Below are 23,828 nucleotides of genomic sequence, written 5' to 3'. Positions count from 1 at the left end.
TATGGGTGAATGGATTACAATAGATGGTCATCCATCATCTACCAAAATAATTTGCTCTAAATGTCTGATGATTTATTACACATTATACGACGAAGATGTTAAGATAATTCGATGAAGAGCAATTTAATTATTAAACAATGCCAGCAGCCCATTGTGGGCGATATAAATGGAAATCAGAATACTGATAACAAAAATAATACACGAGAAATGAAATGCCTGCAAACTTTAAATATGCTGAAGAATGTATGAAAGCAAATATTAGCGTACAATTCCTCTCTATAATTGAAAAGCTATTGACCTTTAGGTTTGTAAAATGAATCAAATTGTGGCTCAGCCCCTCCACTCTTCAGTTTGAGCATTAGGACATAGTGTTGGCCATTTCCACTGCGATCACAAACCAATTCACATTAAAGTTCAGACCACGTCTAATAATTCGCTGCCCATTATTTTTTGGTGCAGCAAGAAAGGTTAAATTCATGGAAGGAAAACAGAAATGTTAAAAGTTTAGGGTGTGTGATTAGTCAGAGCTATTAGTGCAAAATGGTTGGATAGTGAATCAGCAGCTCACTTTACACTGCGCATGATGTTTCTTTCTGTTAAAGTCAGTGGGAATGTAAAATGTGCACACAATTAATTCTTGCACTTCCTGCTGTTGAGGAATCAGAGCCCATTTTATGTCGCAGGCTTTGGCCAACTTCAGCTCTTCATGGCACAGATCACTGAAATAATGAGCAAGATGTGTAAAGAACTGTAAAATATTTTACAAAAATCCGTGACTCCATAGTACTGAATAATTTTCCCAAGCGGTCCTTCCTAGGATAATTAACATCCTTGTATCTGGGCATCAATCAGATGCTTGCTGTTCATGTTCCTCTGTGGACCCATCATTTATGGACAGCAGTGTTTTCAGCCAAGTTTAATCAGTCAGGAGAACATCCATGAAGTTTCTTCAGAGCTCATTATATTTACTTGATCAAAACTCAAAATGCTTGCAGAATTACGGAATGGTAAGGAAATACAAGATAGATTTGAAAACCAAAAGCCAGAAAGGAATTTTGAATGCATTTTACTGAAACAGCAGAACGACATTTCTTAATATTGCATTGTGTCTGCACTAGTAACTATGAGGTTAGGACGAGTAAAATCGTGCCACTGTTAATCTTGAGAGAATGGTTTTCTCAAAGCGTTTGAACTTGGGCTGAGGCAGCACTAATATCTCCCTTCAGTATTATTGAATTGAAGATGGTGATGTATCCAAATTAATGCTTTTTCATCTGGACTGACAGACCAGGCACAATGCTTCTGGACCTCAATGAACCTCAACACATATGTTCTGAGAACAGGCGAAGAAAACAGATGAGCCGGGGTAAGGAATCTCAGGAGGGAGGGAGCAAGAGCATGCAGCCTACACACAGTGATAATTAGTTATGAAGACACAGTGCATGAGCTGACGCAAATGCAGCATGAGATTGAGCGTAAGCTATCTATAATGAAGTCACAGTACAAGGACGGAATGAGTCATCAGTTAATGGGGGAATTGGTTGATTTTCAATAAAATATAGATACCCTGAGTCATGAATTGTTCTGGAATTGAATATGAAGGTGAAGCAATTTCTTATTTTTTCAGTAAGAGCTTTAATCTGATTCACCCTGGTAATGACTCAATACAAAATATGTTTTGTATTCATACATTCAAAGTTGAACGTATAGAGCTTAAGTTGCTGGACTTTAGAACTTTTGTTTGGTAATTCACTCATGCAAGCAAAGAATAAAATTGAAATTTTTCCCATTTGTAATGGAAGTAAATGATCAATGGCAATCGATGAGGAGCATTCTGAATTTCTTCAATTTTCGGTCTTCAAGTGTAACTGTAGACTCCCAACTGTGATGAATTAGATAAAGAAGTATAAACACGCTTATCCTCAGTTTAGATTGGCCCAGAATGAAAAAGACTACGGTCTGGATTCTCCGTTCCTGAGTCCAAGTGCTGACGCCAACGGAGGAACCGTGGAGTTCTAGGACAGAAAAATCGGCGCCACATCCACACCGATTCGGCTGCCGGTGAGGGACTAACACCGGCGCCGTGCAGAACACCCGCAGATCACACAATCGTGGCCAAATGGTTGTGCTGGACCGTGTCCTCGTCCACCCCTGACTCCATAGCCCACCTCCTGGCCATCCCCCACTACTCCCCCCAGCCCTGGCAAAAGCCGCCCGGCCAGCGGCACGACTGTCGGCGAAGTATGCCAATGCTGGACACTGTCCATACGCCCTCGCTCTCTCTCCTCAGCCACCACGCCAGGTTCACGACTGTTGGCAGCACACGTGGACTGCGCCATCGGGAGCCCGGCCCATCGGAAGTGGAGCATCGCAGGTGGGCCCGCTAATGAGAAGTGAGGTGGCGGAGCATCCGGCGTCAAACCAGCGCCTGCCATGATTCCGGCGTCGGGAGCTATTCTCCGCTCGATCTCCGTTCCTGATTTCGGAGTCGGCCAACCGAGAATCTTGCCCCACATTTCTTGGTTGGGCAATCGTAATGGGTAAGGTAGACATTCCAATGGGCACAGTGGGTACCTGAGGTGCTCTGCACCCACAAGGGGAGGAATGCTGAGCTGAGTGTGAATAAAAAACAACATAAGAATAAATTGTGTTTCTAAAGAACTTTTAAAATAAAGTATAATGTGGCAGAGGTGGTTAATGAAAGGAGTGACAGGGTGGGGTTTGGTCAAAGTGAGGCTCAAATGAGAAGGGGGAACAGAGGGAGTTTAGGAAGGGAATTCCACAGCATGATGAATGGCTGGGTGAACTTGCAGCTGTGAATTACAGAGTGAAGAAGAGGGATATATCCAACCAGGAGCCAGAGGAATAGACTGTTTCCGGGTCCCAGGGATCTGACGCTGTGCTCCTGACCACTGCGAGATCTGCCAAAAAATCAACTGAGGCAACTGCACAAACTCCAAAACGAAAGGTTAATGGCTTTTGATTATTTTCTTCGAGTTCCTCAGGACCTCTGCAGACCCTTCATTCCATTGGCACCGTCTAGTTTCCTGAGCACTCAAATGGGAGCAGTCTGTGCTCAACTGTGGAAAAAAGTGAGGTGGGACAAGGGAAAGAACCTCATTTCTGTCATTTTTTATTTTAACAATAGTCTTCCACTTACTCCAGGCAGAGGACCAAGAATGCTGAGAAAATTGTTGCATTGTGTATCAGGATGGAAATCTATTGTAGGATTCCTCCACTCCTTTTTAATCCTCATTAATCCTGATTCCCTTGTTGCTGTAAGGAGAAATTTCATCCCTAAAATTTCCAGTGGCTTAAAAGTGAGGCTTTGAAAAATACTTGTGAAATTTAAAAGGACAATGCTGGAAATAAGAAACAAGAACAGGAATCACTGCCGACGTGTTTTCCAAAGAAACGTTAACATTTCAGCTCTGATGGACAAAGCATTGACCGGGATTTTGCACTTCCGTTCGCGTTGGACAGGTTTGGCGACGGGAGCAGAACGTATTGTGGGAAGTGCAAAGTCGCATTTTACATCGACATAAACGTGTGATGTGATTGTCCCCCCCCCGTCAATGGCTGGGTTTGTTTCACAAAGTTCAATGACAAGATAGGGGCCTCACGGTAGCATGGTGGTTAGCATCAATGCTTCACAGCTCCAGGGTCCCAGGTTCGATTCCCGGCTGGGTCACTGTCTGTGTGGAGTCTGCACGTCCTCCCCGTGTGTGCGTGGGTTTCCTCCGGGTGCTCCGGTTTCCTCCCACAGTCCAAAGATGTGCGGGTTAGGTGGATTGGCCATGCTAAATTGCCCGTAGTGTAAGGTTAATGGGGGGATTGTTGGGTTATGGGGTTACGTGGGTTTAAGTGGGGTGATCATGGCTCGGCACAACATTGAGGGCCGAAGGGCCTGTTCTGTGCTGTACTGTTCTATGTTCTATGTTCTAAGAATCACAGCTGAAGGCTGTGAAATTGACCTTGTTAGTTGTGCGAGCAGCTCACAGCTGCAGATTGTGTTTGCTGCTTGCTCCTGCTGGTGTTTGCAAATGCCTGGAGGCAGCCTCCTGTGGCTGTTTCCTTCCTTTTCTGTAACTGGAAAGAAGGACAACTTTTTAAGATACCGTGAACTTGGAACATTGGGCCCAGGAGGATGTATGAGTCCAGAAGCAAATCCAGCTTGAAACAAGAAGACGCTGTGGGACCTGGTGCACGACATTGATCCAGATGGGCCGCCTGATGACGCCATTGAAGAAATATTTGGGAAATTGCTGATGCTTTTGTTGCTGGTGTGGTGAGTGCTGCATGTAATTGGCACGTCCCCATGGGTTAAACACGCTGGAAGTCAACTGCACCTTGAGCCCCAGTGGAATATTCCCATACCAGCCTCCCCGGACAGGCGCCGGAATGTGGCGACTGGGGGCTTTTCACAGTAACTTCATTGAAGCCTACTCGTGCCAATAAGCGATTTTCATTTCATTTTTCATTTCATATGTGGATGCCAGGATTTGGGTCTGGTGAGATTGGGCCATGTGGGAGGGGCCTGCACAGCTGCGGCTCCGAGAAGGAGAATAGCACTGGTACGTGGAACAAGTAACAGATTGATGGACAGATCATTTCTACAGCAAGGTTCTGGACATGATAACACATTTGCAGACTTATCCTCCCTTTCTGTTGAGGAACATGTGAGGGTTGATAATGTGTGTTCGGTTTCTTTGGTGAAAATCAGCTGATATAGCTTTGTATTGGTCACAATATTGAACGGTGACCTTTCCTTACTGTTTGACGGTTAGTGTGATATGTGGAATGTTGCATAGTTAATTTTCAAATCTTTGTTACCATTGGTCTTTTGATAAACAAAATATTCTCAAGTGGCTTCTCGTGGTATATTTGCCATGACTCAGATAATGGTTATTACATCGCATTTCAATCTAACTTTGAAGCCTGAACACTGCGCCTGAACTCTAGAAGTGTCAGCACCATAGAGGCAGCAGCCAACAATAACCACTCAAGAGCTGGGCTTCAGCACTGGGGATATCCTCGTGACCAAAGGGTGAGTGTGTGGATCAAGGAAGTGCACCTGAGCAGGGTCTCCCTCATGTTCTCAGGAACGTTCTACGGTCAGGGGTCTAGGGGCTCCTGCTCTGGCCAGAGTTGAGTGTGTCGCGTGAGCATCTCAAGCACAACTGGCTGGCTGGATGGCACTCTGAGAGAAAGCAGGTCATGTAAGGATGGGGGGGGCTTGGGGGATTTGTGAGTCCCAGAATGGAAGCCCAATCTGGTTGTCCACCTATCTCCTTCTCCAATTCCTTACAGATACCAAAATGGATGGTGGTGTCGCTCCCATAGAGGATGCTGGTGGCAGCCCAGGCGGCCAGGCACCGGAGAAGGCAACAGCGCCCACAGGCTGGAAAGCTGCACCCCATGTACAGGAGGCCGCCATGACCCTGAAGACATGGCTACCCATCAGGCCAAGGAGGAACCCAGAGGGGGACGGCAGCGAGTGCTCACGGTGTACAGGCATCATAGGTTGTTTGAGGAGATGGTGGACAGCATGTGCCGCGGCAGGTTTCCGTCTCAGCAAAGAGGTAGTGCAGCAGCACCTGGGTCACGTCCTCGCGGACCTGGCACCCCTTCTCAGACACACTATTCTGAGGAGGAGGAGGCGGACCAGGAGGGATGTTGGATGAGCCTGGGGTGGAGCTGGAGGGTGGAGGACAGGCGACGGAAAGGATCCAGCAGGATCAGGGAAGCCCTCATCCTCACCCACTTCCTAGTGGATGAGGCATTGTCGTCAGCTCACCCCCCCCCCCCCCCGCCCAGTAAAGGTCACTGCAGCCCTGAATGTTTTTGCAACTGGTTCATTTCAGGGCTCGAAAGGGGACCAGTGCAGCATTTCAAATGCTACAGCCCACAAATGCACCTGTGAGGTTACAGATGCCCTGTATGGCCGGTCATATACTCAGTCCCATGTCCGTGTCTAAGCCTCTGTGTCAGCCCTGGAGAACCTTGTCCAGAGACTCGGAATCTGACCGTGCTTAGCAGATTATATTCACTTTGAGATAGACCAAACCCACCAAGAGGCCCAGGCAGCAGGAATCCCCCCCCCTCCCCCTCCCATCGCTGGGATGCCCCAGGCCCAGGCGGCAATAGGTGGCACATATCGCCTTGTGCACACTGGGGCATCAGTGGGGTGCTCCATTAACAAGAAGGAGGCTCCACTCCCTAAATGTTCAACTAGTGTATGACCAACACCTCCAGATTATTCATTTGTATACACGCTACCCAGGGAGTGTGCATGACAGCTACAACCTGGGATACTTATCATGATTAACGTGACAGAGGCTTCCCATGTAACATGTTTTAATAGTGAACATTGGACATTTCCATTCCCTCTAGCTATAGATTGTCCAACCCCCCCCCCCCCCCCCCCCCCCCCCACTCACCAACAGTGCCCACTCAGTGCTCCTCAGTCCACTTCACCTTTCATGGTCTACTGCTACGTCTAGATGTAACCCCAGGATGCACATCAGAGGTGGAGGCAGTCTGCTGCTTTTTGCGCCCTGTGGCCTTTGGTGCCCCTGACGGACGTCCTCTGGATCCATAGGGCCCCAGCCGATTTACCGATGCCATAGACATTGCCAATGCCGCCCTGTTCTGCACACTGCCTTTGAGATGCGCTGGTGTCAGGAGGGGGAGATTCAGAAGAACTGGAGACCGCATTGTCTCCTTGGTGGCAGGCCCCGGGTAGGCCTCCAGAGCTTCATCCTCCCTGTGGGCACCGATAGGGGGGGTCTCCATGGGACAGAGTGAACTCCAGAGGCATCTGCGTCATCTGAATCTGCCATATCTGGCACCTCCCCACCACGGTGTCGACGCCCTAGCGATTCTCCTCAGTGACTGGGCCACGCACTGTAGAGCTCCGGTAATGTCCATGTCCCTCAGTGACTTGGAGATGCTCTGCATTGCCTCAGCGAAGTCCACTGCTTCTGGGACACTTCCCTCAGCCATGGTTGTCACAGACTGAGCCATGCCTTGGACGCCACCATTGAAGATGCTAACCTCGTGCTCTAGGCAGGTGGTATCATGACCAGTACAGGCCTGGAGGGCCGAAGGGCCTGTTCCTGTGCTGTATTGTTCTTTGTTCTTTCTTCTTTATTCCTACTGTGGTCACCACCCTAGCAGTTGTGGCCTCAGTGCCACGCATTGTCAGCATTATTTCCTGCACCCATAACCTTTTGGGAGTCCTCCAATCGGCTATGCACTCGCTGGAATGTCACTGCCATCCCCTCCTCAATCTCATGGGTCTTAGCATCTGTATCAGCTCTGGGAGAACCTTGGCGGAGATTCGGAATCTGACCGGGACTCAGCAGAGTCCTGGGATCCAACAGACCTCCGACTGCTGACTCCTGTGTATGTTCCTGTCTCTTCATGATGTAGCACATCTGGTGTGGTGCTCACCAGATTGTGTTCCACCAGTCTGTCCACTAATGTCACCCACTGAGGTGTGTATTTCTGCATTGGTGGAAGGTGGGGTGATAGCTGTGACGCCTCGATGGTGATCTCCTTGGACTTCTCCTCCAAGGTCATTTCTTGGTTGGCGGCAAGGGGGAAACGACTCCGGATGGCCTGGCCCCATCAGATGGAAATCCTGCGAGAGAATGGACATGTGAAGGATCATGTTGTCTGACATGAACAACTCACTTGAATCAGGTCACCTGGGTGAAAGGGCAGTGATCCTCACCTCTGGGGCGCAGGCCAAGCTTGCTGTCAGTGGCTGCTCTCTCCTCAGTCAACCCCGCAGTCTCAAGGGCCCGTTCCTCATAGGGGGTGAGGACTTGGATCTATGGTACTCCGCCTCTGTCTAAGTCCTTTCCCACTTATTATGGGCTATCTTCTCCTGTGCGGACAAAGAGAGGCCTTTGTGAGCTGTGTGCTTGATGAGTCAGGGTGGTCTATAGCAGGTGGCATGTGTGGGCATTGAAACTGGGCATGAAGGGGTTGTGCTGATGGGTGCCAGTGGTCCTGTCGAGCAAGCGCAAAGGATTGATGTGGGAAGGGTGCGTCAGCAAGAATGACAAGATTTTTGGGGGAGGGGGGGCGGTTTGGGAATTTGAAGGGTAGCAGGCGGAATTGATGCCAGGAAAAAGATGGTTGCAGCTCGGTGGAGGTCGTTGACTTTCATCCAACATTAGACGGCGATCTTCCTGGTCATGTTGCCCGCACTGACAGCCACTGCCGCTGCTTCACAGGCGGAATTGGTGACCCTGCTGCTGGCCTTCCGGGTAGGAGGGGGAACAGGACGCCCCGTCTCACATCAAACAGATGTGACCTTGTGAGGTCAGCATTGCCAAAGCGAGGAACAGGTCTGCATGCTGCCATGCTTGTGTGCTTACTGAAGTGAGTGGTGAGGGAGTGTTTAAAAAGCAGCTCCCGCTTGTTAGTGGCAAGCAGCTGAAGCCTGGTCTGGCGTATCAGACGGTGTGACATTTGGAAGATATTCGGAAAATTGGATTGTAAATATGGTGGGCTATTTAAGGGTTAAAAGTCTGCGGTTAGAATGTGTTTGTCGGGCCTGGGTGGTTTTAGCAGCCAGCAGGTGAAATTGATGAAGGAATGTGTTTTTCAGTCTGGGCTAATGCAGAGTGGTTTGCATGGGGGAAGTCCCTGGGGAGTTAATGTGCTTTGCAGCCTGCAGAGATAAGTGGGTTTTCAGCTTGGTGAAAGGGTCTTTGCTGTCGAAGGCAGAGAGACATTTTGAAAGCATTAGAGAGGAGGTTGGTGGAGAAACTTTGGAGAGAGAGTGAAGTTGCCTTCTGACCTGCCTGAGGCTGAATTCACAATTCTCTCACAGTAAGATAGATTGAGAGCTGTATATTTCTTTTCTTGTTGTTCAATGGGAAATTGAGTTGTAGTGTTTGAGGTGTAATTTGTAAACTGTTCTTTTGGGGAGTGAAATTAAAAGTTTAATATTGTATTCATAATAAAGTTTTGTTTCAGAAATATCAAAGCCCTATTTCTTCATGCAATCACTCCAGGAGCAAATTATTCTTTTGGCACAGTCTTTCAAATAAACAGTATCCTAGCCACAGTTGGGATCTGGGGCGAAATTCACCGAAGTCCATCGTGACGCCCTTGACCGGCGGGCAAAAACGGCGCTGGTGACACCGGCGTCGGGGCCCACTTATCAGCCCGAAATCTCCCGTCCCGAAAGGGCCAGCAGCGGAGTGACGCTGTACGCGTCAGTTTCACCCGCTGCGGAAGTGGCGCGTCGGTTGACGTTGAGCGACATCATCAACGCCGCCCGGCATTGGGGGGGGGGGGGTGGGTAGGTAGGAGGGGGGTAGGTGGGGTGGGGGGTAGGTAGGAGGGGGGGTAGGTAAGGGGGGTAGGTAAGGGGGGTAGGTGGGGGGGTGGTTAGGTGGGGGGGTGGGTAGGTGGGGGGGTAGGTAGGTGGGGGGGTAGGTAGGCTGGGGGGGTAGGTAGGTAGGGGGGTAGGTAGGTAGGGGGGTAGGTAGTTGGGGAGGTAGGTAGGGGGGTAGGTAGGTAGGGGGCGTAGGTGGAGGGGTAGATAGGTGGGGGTAGGTAGGGGGGAGGGGGGAGGGAGTAGGTGGGAGGGTGGGGCAGTAGGGGGGGTCGGGTGGGGGGGGTGTGGGGTGGGGGGGGGTGTGGGGGGTGGGGGGGGGTGGGGGGGTGGGGGGTGTGGGGGTGGGGGGTAGGGGGGGTGCGGGGGTAGGGGTGGCAGAGTCCGCAACCAACACGGCTGGAATAGATGTGAATGCCTTGTTTTTATTTTAAATGGCGAGTATATTGTGCTGCGTGCCTATCTGAGAGAGAGAGAGAGAAAAAAATTTGCTGCACTCTTGGTGATCCTCATTATTTATTACTCCAAATGTTTGAACTTAATTATACCATCTTGCAGAACCTTGAGTTCCCTACCCCCCCCACCCCAACCACCCCAACCACCCCTACCCCTACCCCGACCACCCACCCACCCCTACCCCTACCCCAACCACCCACCCCTACCCTCGACCCCGACCACCCACCCCTACCTCGACCCCCCGGCACGCGATGCAACTGATTTCACTCTCTCTCTTCACAAACCCTCCCCCCCTCAACCCACCGGCACTCGAGGTAAGTGATTTATCTCTCTCTCTTCCCAACCCCCACCCCTACCCCCACCCCCCCGGCACTCGATGTAAGTGATTTATCTCTCTCTCTTCCCAACACCCCCCCACCCCCAACAACCCCCCCTACCCCCCCCCCCACCCCCCACCACCCCCACCACCCCCAACACCCCTACCCCCCCCCCCCCCCCCCCCACCCCTACCCCTACCCCCCGGCACGCGATGTAAGTGATTTCACTCTCTCTTCACAACCCCCCCCCCCCCTCCCCCCCAGGCACTCGATGTAGGTCACTGAACGGCGTCAACCATCATCAATGGTTGACGCCGTTATAAACCAACTTTGATTTTCACCGACGTGACCAGTGGCCACGTCGGCGGGACTTCGGCCCATCTGGGCCGGAGAATAATTAAGCCTAAAAAAACAATGGCATCCCGCCGGCGCCAGCGCCAGCCGTTCTCCGAGGCGGGCGGCGGGATTTGAAGAACGCCATTTTATGGCTGGTGGAGAATTTTGAACATGGCGGGAGCGGGAATATCGGCGCCCCCGGGCGATTCTCTGACCCTGTGTGGGGTTGTAGAATTTCGCCCCTGGTCTGGGATAATGGCAAGACAGCTGATAATGGCAAGAAACCCATCTCTGGCACTAAATGCCGTTAAATACAATTAAATACAAATACCCCGCCAATCTCGCTTCGGGATATGTCACGTGAACAGCCTCATTGCGTCAGTGACAAAGCCGTTAATTTTTGCGAGACTCCTTGCTGGGAGGGATCCAGATTTACGGATTTAAGTGAGTGGTTAGGCTCACTTAAATATGTCGGTGCCTGATGCTCCCGAGTCGTGAGAAAGACCTCGCCACGGCATCATTTAGCTCTGGCCCACACAAACGTAACGTCACCTGGGGGCACCTCTCGGGTCATCGGAGGCCTCCAGGTGGTCGGGTCCTGGGCAGGGTGGTACCCAGGACTGCCGTTGCCACCCAGGCACCTTGGCACTGCCAGCCTGGCACCTTGGTACTGCAATCCAGGCGCCCCAACAGCGCCAGCTTGGCAGTGCCAGGATGCCCCGGTGGTGCTGGCAGTTCACTGCCACGGTGACAGGCTGGTGGTGACTAAATGCCCGGGTGCCAGGTTGCCCGTGCCTGGTATTGGGCCCAGGGATGCCCTGTCCTTATGAGGTGGGGTATGGAGGGGTTCGGGGACACACTAACAGGAAGTTGGGGCATTGGGAGTGTTCGGAGGCCGGGGTGGGATGGGGAGTGGGGCGAGAGATCAGGAAGGCATGTAAAAATTAGGTAAGTGCACCCTCGATGGGGCATTTCCCCACCAAGACCAAAAGAAACCCGTGTCCCGCGGGATGGTTCTTGGCGCTGCAGGCACCCAGGCGACAAGGCCAGTAACTCGTGCCTTTTTTCTTCGGCCTCACCAAACTATCTGCCACCCAGAACTATGTCCCTTCATCTCTTGCTGTGATCAATGACAATGGGAGCGATTGAGTCATTAGGCTCATTTAAATATGTCTGCGCCGGATTATCCCAGCACCCAGGAACTAATACCTGCGCCTGGGAGACAAATGTGGACCAGGTGTAATGGCACCTGGGGGGGGGGGGGGTCTCGCAGGCCATTGGAGACCCCTGGGTGGTCAGAGACAGGATAAGGTGGCACCCTGGCTGCTGCCCCCCCCCCCCCCGAATAATTTATTGTGACTCTTCCATTTATGCCTTTCATCCCCATCTTCCCGAACCGACCCTCAGCTATCCTTGCCCTAGCCCTCCTTTTCCCCAACTTGTCCTCCTTTCTTTTGCTACCTTTCTGTCCCCAATCTCACCCTCAACGTTACCCCTTTCAAATCTATTTCCTCTATCTTCCTCACCCTTTCCAAGTTGGTCCAATTTCCAATTATGTGCTAATTCTATTTGACCGGAATCTTGCCCTTGGCCAAGACTGTGAGCAATGTCCCGTGACATCAAACAGTATTAACAAAGTGTAAGGTGCTTTTAATGCTCTTAAGTTTGGAACGACAGCATGGACAGCTTACACATCACATTCAGAGTTTATGCCACATCAACTATATTGGTGCTAACTCCAGCCACTGTTTTATACTCTGCCTCGTAGAACTATGGCGTAGAAATTATTATTTTAAAAATTATTTATACTGCGGTGCACCTGCCTGCTTTTTACACAGCAGGACTCTGCCAAGTAAATTCATTTCTGATTGGTCTGGCAACTTCTGTCGCTGGAGTCTGGAAGGTTAAAAACATAAACTAATTGTCTTAATAAACTAGCGCAAAGCAGCTTCTGTTTCATGTTGCAAGTGCGGATTAAAAGACTTTCAAATCATTTACGGTGCAGCTACTAAATTCCGTCTTAATGCTTTGAAGCAGTAGGTTTTATTATAATTCACACATCGCACCTCCTGCTACGAGCTGGGTTTTGTTTCCCACAAGCAGTCGAGGTCACAGCGTGTTGCTTAATTATTAAGAGATGTATGATTAAGTAATTTAAAAACCACCACTGGTGTTCCCACTCCCCCATAGTGAGATGTTATGTTGGTCCACATATTACCCACTACATACACAAACAAAGATTTTTTGTTGTTGCTAGAAATTGTCTTTTTGGTTTGAGATATTATTTCTGCTTTCATCGTATCAATCAGTGTGACTTGCCATGTACATGCTGACTTCTCCAGTGAAACTGCGACCCTGGCCCACATAATATGGCACAGAGATGGAATATTATGCACTAGACATCTCCAGCTTGGGTTCATTGCTATTTAACACTTCATGATGGGGAGAGGAAATCATATAAAGTTTCATTTAATTAAATGCAGCTTTAATGCTGAAACTGCCCTTTTTGGGATTGTTAAGAAAAGGCATATTTGACTACAGTGTATACATCATCTCAGATTGTTCCCTCTGATCTCTTAGCCAGTTTACATTATCAAAAGTTAAAATTGCTCTCTCGAAACTCTGCACCTTGGTCCCTGAGTCCTGTCCCCCCCCCCCCCCCCCCCCCCCCCCCCCCCCCCTCTGCTCCGACCCTGCAAAATAGTTTTAATGGGTGTCCATTGGAGCTGGAGGATGAAAGGATGCAGTAAAGATCAGAGCTGGAGAAACTGGAAGAAAGAAACACTGCGCAGGAAGCCAGTGGGTCCTCAGGGAGCACTTCTCTGAGGACCGACCTACCCTTGCTTCAGAAAGGAAGCTGCCAACAGTAGCTATGCCACCAGCTGCAGGCTTTCCAGGCTGCTTCCAGGCTCTAGCAGCAGATATCAGCCGTGATTTTACACCAGGAGGAAGATCTAAACGTCTTCCCCATAGGCAAAGCAAGACAGTAGTAAAAAAAAAGAAAGTGCTGGAAATTCTCAGCTGGCCAGTGGCAGTGTGCCTGGCTGAATGCAAAAATACAAGAGAAAAAACCGAAACAACAAAATGGGGGCCCCGGTCTGAAATTATTGAACTCGTTGATAATTCAAGGCTGACTAAAGAATTTTTTTGTTTACCGCCTTCCGGACTCAACATTGGGTTTGACAATTTCAGACCCCATTTAGCTTCCTTCTGCCGAGAATGGCTGGAAAATTCCCCCTTCCGTTTCTCTCTCCTCAGATGCTGCCTGACCTGTTGAGTATTTCCAGACTATTCTGTTTTTATTTAAAATTTCCAGCATTTGGCGTATTCCGTTTCGCGATCAGCGGAAGACATGGCTAGCACTCGCCTGCAGTCCTAGACTGCATTCACAATGATTTGCAAGCTTCCTGTCGCCGTTCTGTATGCAAAGCAATTCCTCACCTTCAATGTCCAACTTGTGTGTGGCCTCAGGCTGGACATTGTGCAAGTTTGTGGTTGGTTCCCTGACAGCAGCCACGATGTGTTTACCATGTTCCAGCCCTCTGTGCTACCTTTATGTTAACCAGTCTGTCAGATTACAGGCTAGTGACTGGATGGCAAGGGCTATCCGCTTCAACATTGGCACAGCACTACTGTCTAAAACTTGGGCACACCACAGAGGTGACCAAAGACAACAGCCATGTTGTCCCCAAGGTAATCATCGGGTAGGTATTGGTGCCCTTGTGCAATGCTTCGGCAGTCAGGACCATTGTGGAGCCCGGAATGAGTATTCAGATTACTGTTCATCTATTGTAGACCAGGGCTGGAATTTTGTTCTCCCTTCAGTATTGGGTATGAATGTTGATGGGAGCGCAAATTCTTGCGTGACACCCGAAACACATTATACGCCAGCAGGATGTCCCATCACCTTTGTCCTCCCAAACCCCCCCCCCCCCCCGCCGGTGACATCACAGAATTCTGGATGTTCAATGCCAGGAAGCCCATTAGAATACATTAAAATCCAACTATCACGCCTCTACTGTTGTGTTCTGGCACGTTGCAATGATTAAGTCAGTGCACCCGAGAACGTCTAGTTGGGCAGCACGGTGGCAGAGTGGTTAGCAATGCTGCCTCACGGCGGCGAGGTCCCAGGTTCGATCCCGGCTCTGGGTCACTGTCCGTGTGGAGTTTGCACATTTTCCCCATGTTTGCGTGGGTTTTGCCCCCACAACCGTAAAGATATGCAGGGTAGATGAGTTGGCCACACTAAATTGCCCCTTAATTGGAAAAAAGTAATTGGCTACTCTAAATTTATTGAAAAAAAGAGAACGTCTAGTCGGTGACAAGTTAGAAATTTATTTGATTACAATAACGTGGGAAGGAAAACAATACTAATACTACTAAATTATGAAGTGTAATATGAGAACTAACACTAAACACGACCATCCACAACGACTTCTAAACCCAGACTCCTCAAGGCTGCAGTATCACATGGAACATCACAACTGCCACCTGCTGGTTGGAGGTCTGACATGTTAATATATAGAATTGCTTATGCATACCATTACATCCTATTTCCTTCAGAGATTAACAAAATCAACATACATCATTTAAATCAATTATCATACAGATAATGGGCGTGATTCTCCGCTCTCCATGCCGGGTGGGAGAATCGCGGGAGGGCCGGGCGAATCATGACACATGCCGCCCTGGCACCCCCATCGATTTCCCCCCCCCCCCCCCCACCCCGCTTGGAGAATCACCGCTCGCCGTTTTTCATGGCGACCGCCGATTCTCCGGCCCGGATAGGCCGAGCGGTCTGACGTTCCCAACCTGTTCACGCCGGCGGCAACCACACCTGGTCGCTGCCGGCGTGAACATAGCACGAAAGGTAAGTTTGGGGCCTGTGGGGGGCGGAGAGGGGATTGAGCACCACGGCCGTGCTCGGGAGGGGACTGGCCCGCGATCGGTGCCCACCGATTGTCAGGCCGGCGTCTCCAAGAGATGCACTCTTTCCCCTCCGCCGCCCCGCAAGATCAAGCCGCCATGTCTTGCGGGGCAGCGGAGGGGAAGACGGCAACTGCGCATGCGCGGGTTGGAGCCGGCCAACCTGCGCATGTACGGCTGACGTCACTTAGGCGCCGCCGACGCATCATTCTCGGTGCGCCGCTTTGATGCAAGCGTCAAGTACCGGCAACCGAGTTTCTCACAACGCTGTTCCTAGCCCCCGGGGTGGGGGGGGGTGAATAGGGTGCGAGGAGCGGCCTCCGAGCCGTCGTGAAACTCGGCCGAGTTCACGACGGCCTTCCCGATGCCGCGCGGGAGCGGAGAATCGCGCCCAATATACTTAACATTAGATTTCCAACCATTTACAATTTTGGTGTCCATTACAGATTCAGCCTGTCCGGATTCTTTCGTTGTCTGGCAGACCTTCTAAACTGTTGTTGATTTGATGAATCTGGTTGGCATTCGAGTGGTTCTAAAGATGTTCCTGGTGGAATTACCTCACTGTGTGCATCTTCAGATTGTTCACTTTCTTCTTGTTCAGGTTTCGTTGGTTTGGATAGACAGAGACTGTCACATACATCATCTGCTGGCAATGAAGTAACAGGTTGCTGAATCTTTAACAAAGCTCTTCTGTTCCTTTAGACTGCTTTAGACTACTTGTCCCTGTTCTATGATACGACTGTATATGACTTTGGACCTATCATTAGCATGACTTCCGCACATTTCGACCAGCAATCAGGATCTTTCACCCTGACTATGCCATTTTGTTCCTAAGGTTGTAGCTACCTGGTTGACCTGTCACAGTATCTCTTCTGCTTCTTCGTTTGAGACTTCAGTTGATTTGCTATTTTACGACTGCTTGGCTGATTCGAAAGACATGGCAGCGTTGTTCTTATCTTCCTATTCATCAATAACTGAGACGATGATAAAACATTGCTCAACGGTGATGCGCGATAACTGAGCAATGCCACACAAGGATCATCCTGGTTGTCCATTGATTGTTTAGTAACTGTTTCACAATCTGTACACCTTTCTCTGCCTTTCCATTTGACTGGATACAAAAGATTGGATGTGATATGTTTGAAATCGTACTTTTGCACAAATTCCCTACCATTCCTGACAACTGAAACATTGACCATTGTCACTCATGGCAACGTGTGGAATGCCACGACGAAGAAAGATAGCCTTATTATGCCTGATGACACAACTGGCTGATGAGCTGGGTAACTGTGCCACTTCAGGAAAGTTGGAAAACTTTCAATGACCAACAAATATTCTTTTTCTTCGGGGCAGCACAGTAGCACAGTAGTTAGCACTGTTGCTTCACACACTATTCACGACGCTCTATTCTCCTCTTGCTCACATATTTGCATTGTTTGGCTCTTGCTCCGCACTGTAACCAATCACTATTTGTTTATGTACTATTTGTAGGTGTACTCTGTCGATTATTCTTTTTGTCTATTGTGTACATACTGTGTACGTTCCCTTGGCCGCAGAAAAATACTTTTCACTGTACTTCGGTATGTGTGATAATAAATCAATCAATCAATCTGCCCCAGGGTCCCAGGTTTGATTCCCGGCTTGGGTCACTGTCTGTGCGGAGTCTGCACGTTCTCCTCGTGACTGCGTAGGTTTCCTCCGGGTGCTCCGGTTTCCTCCCACAAGCCCTGAAAAAGTTGCTGTTAGGTAATTTGGACATTCTGAATTTTCCCTCCGTATAGCCGAACAGGCGGCGGAATGTGACGACTAGGGGCTTTTCACAGTAACTTCATTGCAGAGTTAATGTAAGCCTACTTGTGACAATGAAGATTATTATTATATTAAAAACAAGTCTATCCCTACTTTCTACCATGAAAGTGTCACAATGTCGCCCATCTCCATCGGTACCTTCATTTGTCGATTTTGGAGTTTCTGATGCGTCGCACACTCTTCTACCATTTGGATATCCTTGTTGATCCCTATCCAATATGCCGATCTTGTGCTCTTCTTTTCCACTTTTCAATTCCGAGGTGGCCCTCATGAATGTTTTGTAAAAAATTTCAGTTCACAGAGACTGTGGTTATTATCATTCTTTGTTGTCTGAGTGGGAATCCATTGGCTACACTTAGTTCCGCTCAAATACTGTGATGCGTTGAGCATGACCCTTTTGGCCATCTCTTGTTGAGATTTTTGATTAACATCTACAGAACTTCATCCTTTATGGTTTCCTCGATTATTAGCTTAGATTTTTTTATCAGACACCAGCAGTGTCTCCCTTACCATATTGACATGCACTTGCACATCTTTAACATAGAACATAGAACATAGAACAGTACAGCACAGAACAGGCCCTTCGGCCCTCGATGTTGTGCCGAGCCATGATCACCCTACTCAAACCCACGTATCCACCCTATACCTGTAACCCAACAACCCCTCCCCCCCCAACCTTACTTTATTAGGACACTACGGGCAATTTAGCATGGCCAATCCACCTAACCCGCACATCTTTGGACTGTGGGAGGAAACCGGAGCACCCGGAGGAAACCCACGCACACACGGGGAGGACGTGCAGACTCCGCACAGACAGTGACCCAGCCGGGAATCGAACCTGGGACCCTGGAGCTGTGAAGCATTTATGCTAACCACCATGCTACCGTGCTGCCCAAATTTTGTCAATATGGTTTTCTTCCAGCACAGCTGTAGCTCTTGATAGAGCATCTGCAACTACGATGTGCTTACCTGGAGTGTAAATCAGATCAAAATCATACCGCTGAAGCATAATTTTCTGGATTCGCTGACATCTCACTTGACAATGGCTAATAATGGTCTGTGATCCGTTTCAACCAGAAAGGTCGGTAGGCCATACACATAGCTATGAAACTTTTCCAAGCCATTAACTAGTCCGAGACGTTCCTTCTCGACTTGAGCGTATCGTCACTCAGAATTGGCAATCGACCTAGATGCACAGGCAACTGACTTCCAATCTCCATCTTCCTGCACCTAACCCATCCTTCGACACATCAGTCGAGGTTTTGTTTTCTTCGTCGGGTCAAAATATTTTAGTACTGGAGCTGTTGTCAAAGCTGTCTCCAGAGTGAACCATTCTTGATCATGCCTTTCTGACCATTCAAAAGTATTAGCCTTCTTTCTAATGTCTCTCAGGCATGTTGTCTTGGCTGAAAAATTCAGAACAAATTTACCTATAAAGTTGATCATTCCTAATATCCTCAGAACCCCTTTCTTGTCTGGTGGTCGTGGCATATTCAGTATTTCCCGTATCTTCTCTTGATCTGGTTGTACGCCTTGAGCAGGCAACTTGTCCCCCATAAACGTAATTTCTTTAACACCAAATTGACACTTAGCTTTGTTCAACCTGAGCCCATACTTTTTAATACTGTGTCGTACTTTTATGAGTCTGTCGTTGTGTTCGTCCTTCGTAAAACCCCATACTATAATATCGTCAGCATACACGTAAACTCCTTGAATACCTTCCACAATGTGTTCCATTGCCCTGTGAAAGATTTCAGATGTGGATATTGCCCCAAGCGGCATTCGAAGAAAACAGTAGTGCCCAAATGGAGTGTTAAATGTACAAAGCTTCGTACTCTCCTTATCCAATTTAAGTTGCCAAAAACGCTGCGACGCATTCAGTCTGATAATCCCCCTCCCCACCCCCGTTATGTTATCCATTCATGCTGACGTGAATTATAACTGCTATCCCACCACCATGGCATGCACTTGACGGGCAGCACCCGCCAGAGGAGGTCACATGAGTGCATCGTTTGGGGGGAGAGGATTATGCCTGGCCAGTACCTGGGCACTGCCCTGTGGCACAGCCTGGGCACAGTTCCCAATGCCACTGGGCAGTGCTGGGGTGTGCTGGCAGAGTGGGAGGGTTGGGTGTTGCATGGCGGGGATGCACGGGGGGGTGCATGGGGGGGAGGAGGTTTGCATTGAGAGGGGGTGCTCTGTTTTTACTGTATAGTGTCAGGCTGCCTTTAAAGATGGTGCCCAGATCTTTAAAAAAACTAAAGTTACCAGCAGGGCATGAAGTCATGAAAACTGCTCCTTGGAGTTTTTTTCCCATCAGGATAATGGTACAGCAGAGAATGCCATTGTTGGGGCTGATGGCTTTAGTGGCAGCCCCCCCCCCCCCCCCCCCCCCCATTCTCCTCCTCCCCCCACCACGTTACTCTACAGAAAACTAGAGAAATTCCACCCTCGGGCTTCCGAGAGGCATTAGCGAACCTGAGTGATCTCTCCGTATTTCTTCCAGGTCATTACTGATTTTCACTGTTGCCTGTCGCAGGGTGGATCTCCAACTTAAGAGGCGCTGGCTGCATTTAACTGGTGTCAGTAAAGCTCAATATGCGTACCACCCCCACTCCCAGACAGATGTGTAGCCAATGAATAGCGGGCTAGCTGGCTGCATTCCATTTTCAGAGTGCTGAGGTTTTTTAGACTGATGTTCCCAGCGCTCTGAGAAGACGATGTGGAGCGTCGATGAGATTAGACCAGGCTGCTTTCTGGTCTCAATGAAGTGCAGGTCCTCCATGTGTATTGATAGGTTTACTCCAGTTAAGGAGCAGAACATTACCCTATTCAAGAATATAAATACTGCTGGTATACAAAGTGCCACATCCCATTAGTTAACAGCTATCCTGTTGGCATATCTCCGAACAGATGGCATTGTTTGCTGTGACTCTTATCGGCATTATTTACCATAATGAAATGTTGATCAGCCTATAAACAATTGTATCTATGTCGGTCTTAATTTTTTTGCATATTTTATGGGACGGGAAGAGAGCCTAATGCATAGTTTAAATTATTCATGGGATGATTTTATTCCAACACCCAATCTATATTTATCACGTAAAACTTTTTTATTTCTCAAAATCCATGAATTTAAGTGAAAGCTCTCCCCATCGACCATCCTGCCTCACTCGTGAAGATGAATAATTAAACTGATAGCAAACAGAAGAGTTTCTGTGATCCAGAACACACATAAAGAAGATTTTGTGTGGGGACAATTTGTACTGCATGTAGGCCCAATTGAAATCATTTCTATGAGAGCAGCCTTGTACTGTAGGCCCTGATCCATTATTAGGAACTGGATTGGAACTGTGTAAATGGGTTTAATACAGTCCCCTTAGAGTGATCAATGACCAGGTTAATCGTATCACCTGTAGTTTACATGGAACTGTATTTCCTCTGAGGGATCAACTCAGCAGATAAATTCAGGTAACTGTAGCTGCCTATAAAACACTCAGGGTAGACACTTAGAGGGTAATTGCATGCTGATTGTAAATTTCTTGCCTGTAACCAGGTTGTGAAGATCAGAAACACTCCTTTTCTTTTTACAAGTACTTTTGGTACTTTGAAGTGCAATATTTGAAGTTTAATGAACAGACGCAGGCTCCTTTTTAACACATAGCGGACCAGAGGGGAGAGCATCTTACTGTAAATCAAATAATGTGCTATTTTCTTACAGCAGAAGCTTTACATTATGCATTCTGATGCTAAAATCTAATTGCTGTTACGTGAATTCTGGGTCATTTAAGGAGGGTTGAATTGCTATCCAGGTTCCAAGTTGAAATTCTGGCTGTTTCTTTTTTTTCCCGAAAATATGATTGATAAGGTCAATTGAGAAGCTTCAGACGTGAATCCGACGCTGTTACATCAGGACTACAGCCCATTCGACATCATGTGCAATTGTGCTGAAATTGGACAATTGCAGCAGCGAAAAGGTAGAATTTCAGTAAGGATCGTCGGAAATGGAAACATTTGGATAGGAATAAGGGACACAGATGATGCATGTAGCCTTCAGTCCGCCAGATTGGCCATGATGTGGCGGGGAGGATAAATAAATCTCTAGATCAGGAAGCATGTTGCATAAATAATATGGTTAAAATGGGAGATGTTAATTTTTTTTGCAAAGACTGGGAGAAGCAGAACCGCTCCAGCTGTGATTCTCTAGAATTTGAGACAGTTTTCTAGGATAATGGCCTAGGTTTCAAAGTAACCAATGAACAAACGCCACAACTGTTAAATATCGCAGTTAAATGTCCTGCTGACTTTGTGTGGGGTTTTGCAGCGTGATGTGATTTGACAGCTATTTCAGCATGACATCGTCGACAGCAGTCATTTTCAAACTCAGGGTGGCGATCCGCGGGCGGCTGTGGGGAGGATCACGAGCGATCGTTTGCGGTGTTCCCAATCATGTGGGAAGAAGTGCCCGAATGGGACACAACCGGCTTTTTAAAATGCCGGCTGCAGCCGGCTTTCAGGAATGCCGGCCATCCCGCTCATGCGTGCCCCCTCAGCTGATGTAGCAGTGTGCAGGCCCGGAGCCCAGTGAGGCAGACCGCCTCCTCTGTACATCAGCGCACTGTTCTGGGGCAGAATTTTTGATCGGTCTTCCCGCCAGAAGTGGCGGCAGAGAGCAGGTCACGTGCCTGGTACAGTGACGTCACTTCCTCTGGGCACGGTATTACTGAGGAGAGCTTCCTCCGTTTAGTAGTTGCCAGCAAATAAGCAACAGGACTGTGTGAAGAACTGAAGATGGATATTTTTGGACTGAGGAAGAGAGGGCCAGAGACACAACTGAATCTGCTGGAGAGAGCTTCTCAGGAGAGTCTGCAGCAGAGCAAAGCAGTGCTGGTGGAAGCTGTAGGATCTCTGATGAACAACCCATACAGATATGTAACATTGAATGACAAAGCAAGTGAGATCACGATGACCAAGCAGGCTCGCCTGTCGCATTAAAGGCAAGCGAAAATGGTTGGTCGCGAGGTTTGGGCAACGTTCGTCGTGAAAGTTGTCTGCCTTGGGTCCTGATGTTTGGCCGGTTGATGAAAATGGGTCCCCGGAAAAAAAGTTTGAAAAACACTGGTCTACAGGACTTAATGAACAAGTCAAGCAAAGTGTATCTCCTTAACCAATCAAATTAAAGAATTGTTACCATGGTATGCAGAGAGTGAACCTGGAAGTGTCTATTAGAATATTTAATTCAATGTCAAATCATGTACAGAAAGTTAAAAAAGAGGAAAAGAAGAGGAGAAAAAGGACAAACAAAAGGTTAAAAGGCAGCTGGATTCTCCGTTCCTGAGGCTAAGTGTCGACGCTGAGGCAGAATTCTTGGAGTTCCATGACAGCAAAACTGGCGCCGCACCTGGACTGATTAAGCGACTGTAAAGGGGCTAGCACCGGTGCCACGTGGAACACAATTGATTCCAGCTGCATGGCTGCCTTGCAGACTGCGGCAATGGTGTTCCATGCCCATCCACCCCAACCCGACAGCTCACCTCCAGGCCACTGTTACTCCCCCTGCCCCTGGCAGATGCCCTCCCCCTCACTAGCGGCACAAATGTCAGCAAACTATGGCAATGTTGGACACTTTCCGTACCTCCTCTCTCTCCCTCAGCAGCTATGGGGCCTGTATCATGATTTTTAAAAGCGCAAATGAACGTCGCCGTCGGGAATTCGTCCCAGCGGAGGCCGAATATCAGGGATAGCTGGAGAATATCGGGTCAGGCCCGCTAATGATATGCCAAAGGTATTTACTGTTTGTGTGTTTCGATTTGCCGTGAAACTGGCGCTTGCCACGATTTTGGCGTTGGAACCGATTCTCCCCCCAATTGCCTTACCTGATTCTGGAGTTGGCCTTTGGAGAATCCCACCCATATACCATATTGTCCATAACCAGTTTCTATTGTTTTCAAGTCAGGTTAATCCTGGTTCAATAAGCTGTGCAAGAAGGCATGCAGGGAGCAGCACCAAGCATAGCTGAAAATGAGGTGTCAACACAGAATGTGCTTGTATGCCAAACAGCAGAAGCAGCATGTGCCAGACAGACAGAGCTAAGTGACACTACAAGCAACAGATCAAATCTAAGCTCTGCAGCCCTTCCTCATCCAGTAATGCATGGTGCTGGACAATTATAACAAACTCAGGGTCGTGACTGGCAGGTGGGTCATGGGCGAGTGTTGGGAATGTCACGGAGCAATTGGTCGTGGTGTTCCCGATTGCGGGAAGAAGACCCCAATGGCCGCGACCAGCTTTTAAGAATGCCGGCCGCAGGCAGTCCCCAATTGGTTGCGGCGTTTGAGGAGGCGCCGTTTGAGGGGGGCGGCGTTTGAGGGGGGCGACGTTTGAGGGGGCGGTTCTGGTCAACGCGCGCGCGCAGGGGACTGGGAACGGGCTGAAGGGAATCCACGTGGGCGCCGATGCTAACAGTGGTGGCCCAGGCTTGAAGCTACACTTTGATGACCGTCCCCTGCCACTGATCAGCTGTATGCGACCTGCGGCTCCCTTATTCAATGGCTAGCACAATGTCTGTTTGCACTCCCACAATGCGATGTACTGGTGGTGAAGTGGTCAGCAGTTTGTGACTAGGG

General features: G+C 48.9%; 1 protein-coding gene across 2 annotated transcripts in view; it reads left to right on the top strand.

The window, feature by feature from the left end:
- The window catches only part of doc2b (double C2-like domains, beta), a 420,460-nt gene that overhangs the window by 167,300 nt on the left and 229,332 nt on the right, over window positions 1-23,828 (top strand). The gene's annotated exons all lie outside the window — the stretch shown is intronic.

Source organism: Scyliorhinus canicula, chromosome 12, assembly GCF_902713615.1.
Source record: "Scyliorhinus canicula chromosome 12, sScyCan1.1, whole genome shotgun sequence".
Classification (NCBI taxonomy): Eukaryota; Metazoa; Chordata; class Chondrichthyes; order Carcharhiniformes; family Scyliorhinidae; genus Scyliorhinus; species Scyliorhinus canicula.
The sequence above is the reverse complement of the archived record's forward strand: the minus strand, read 5'-3'. Positions and strand labels throughout refer to the sequence as shown.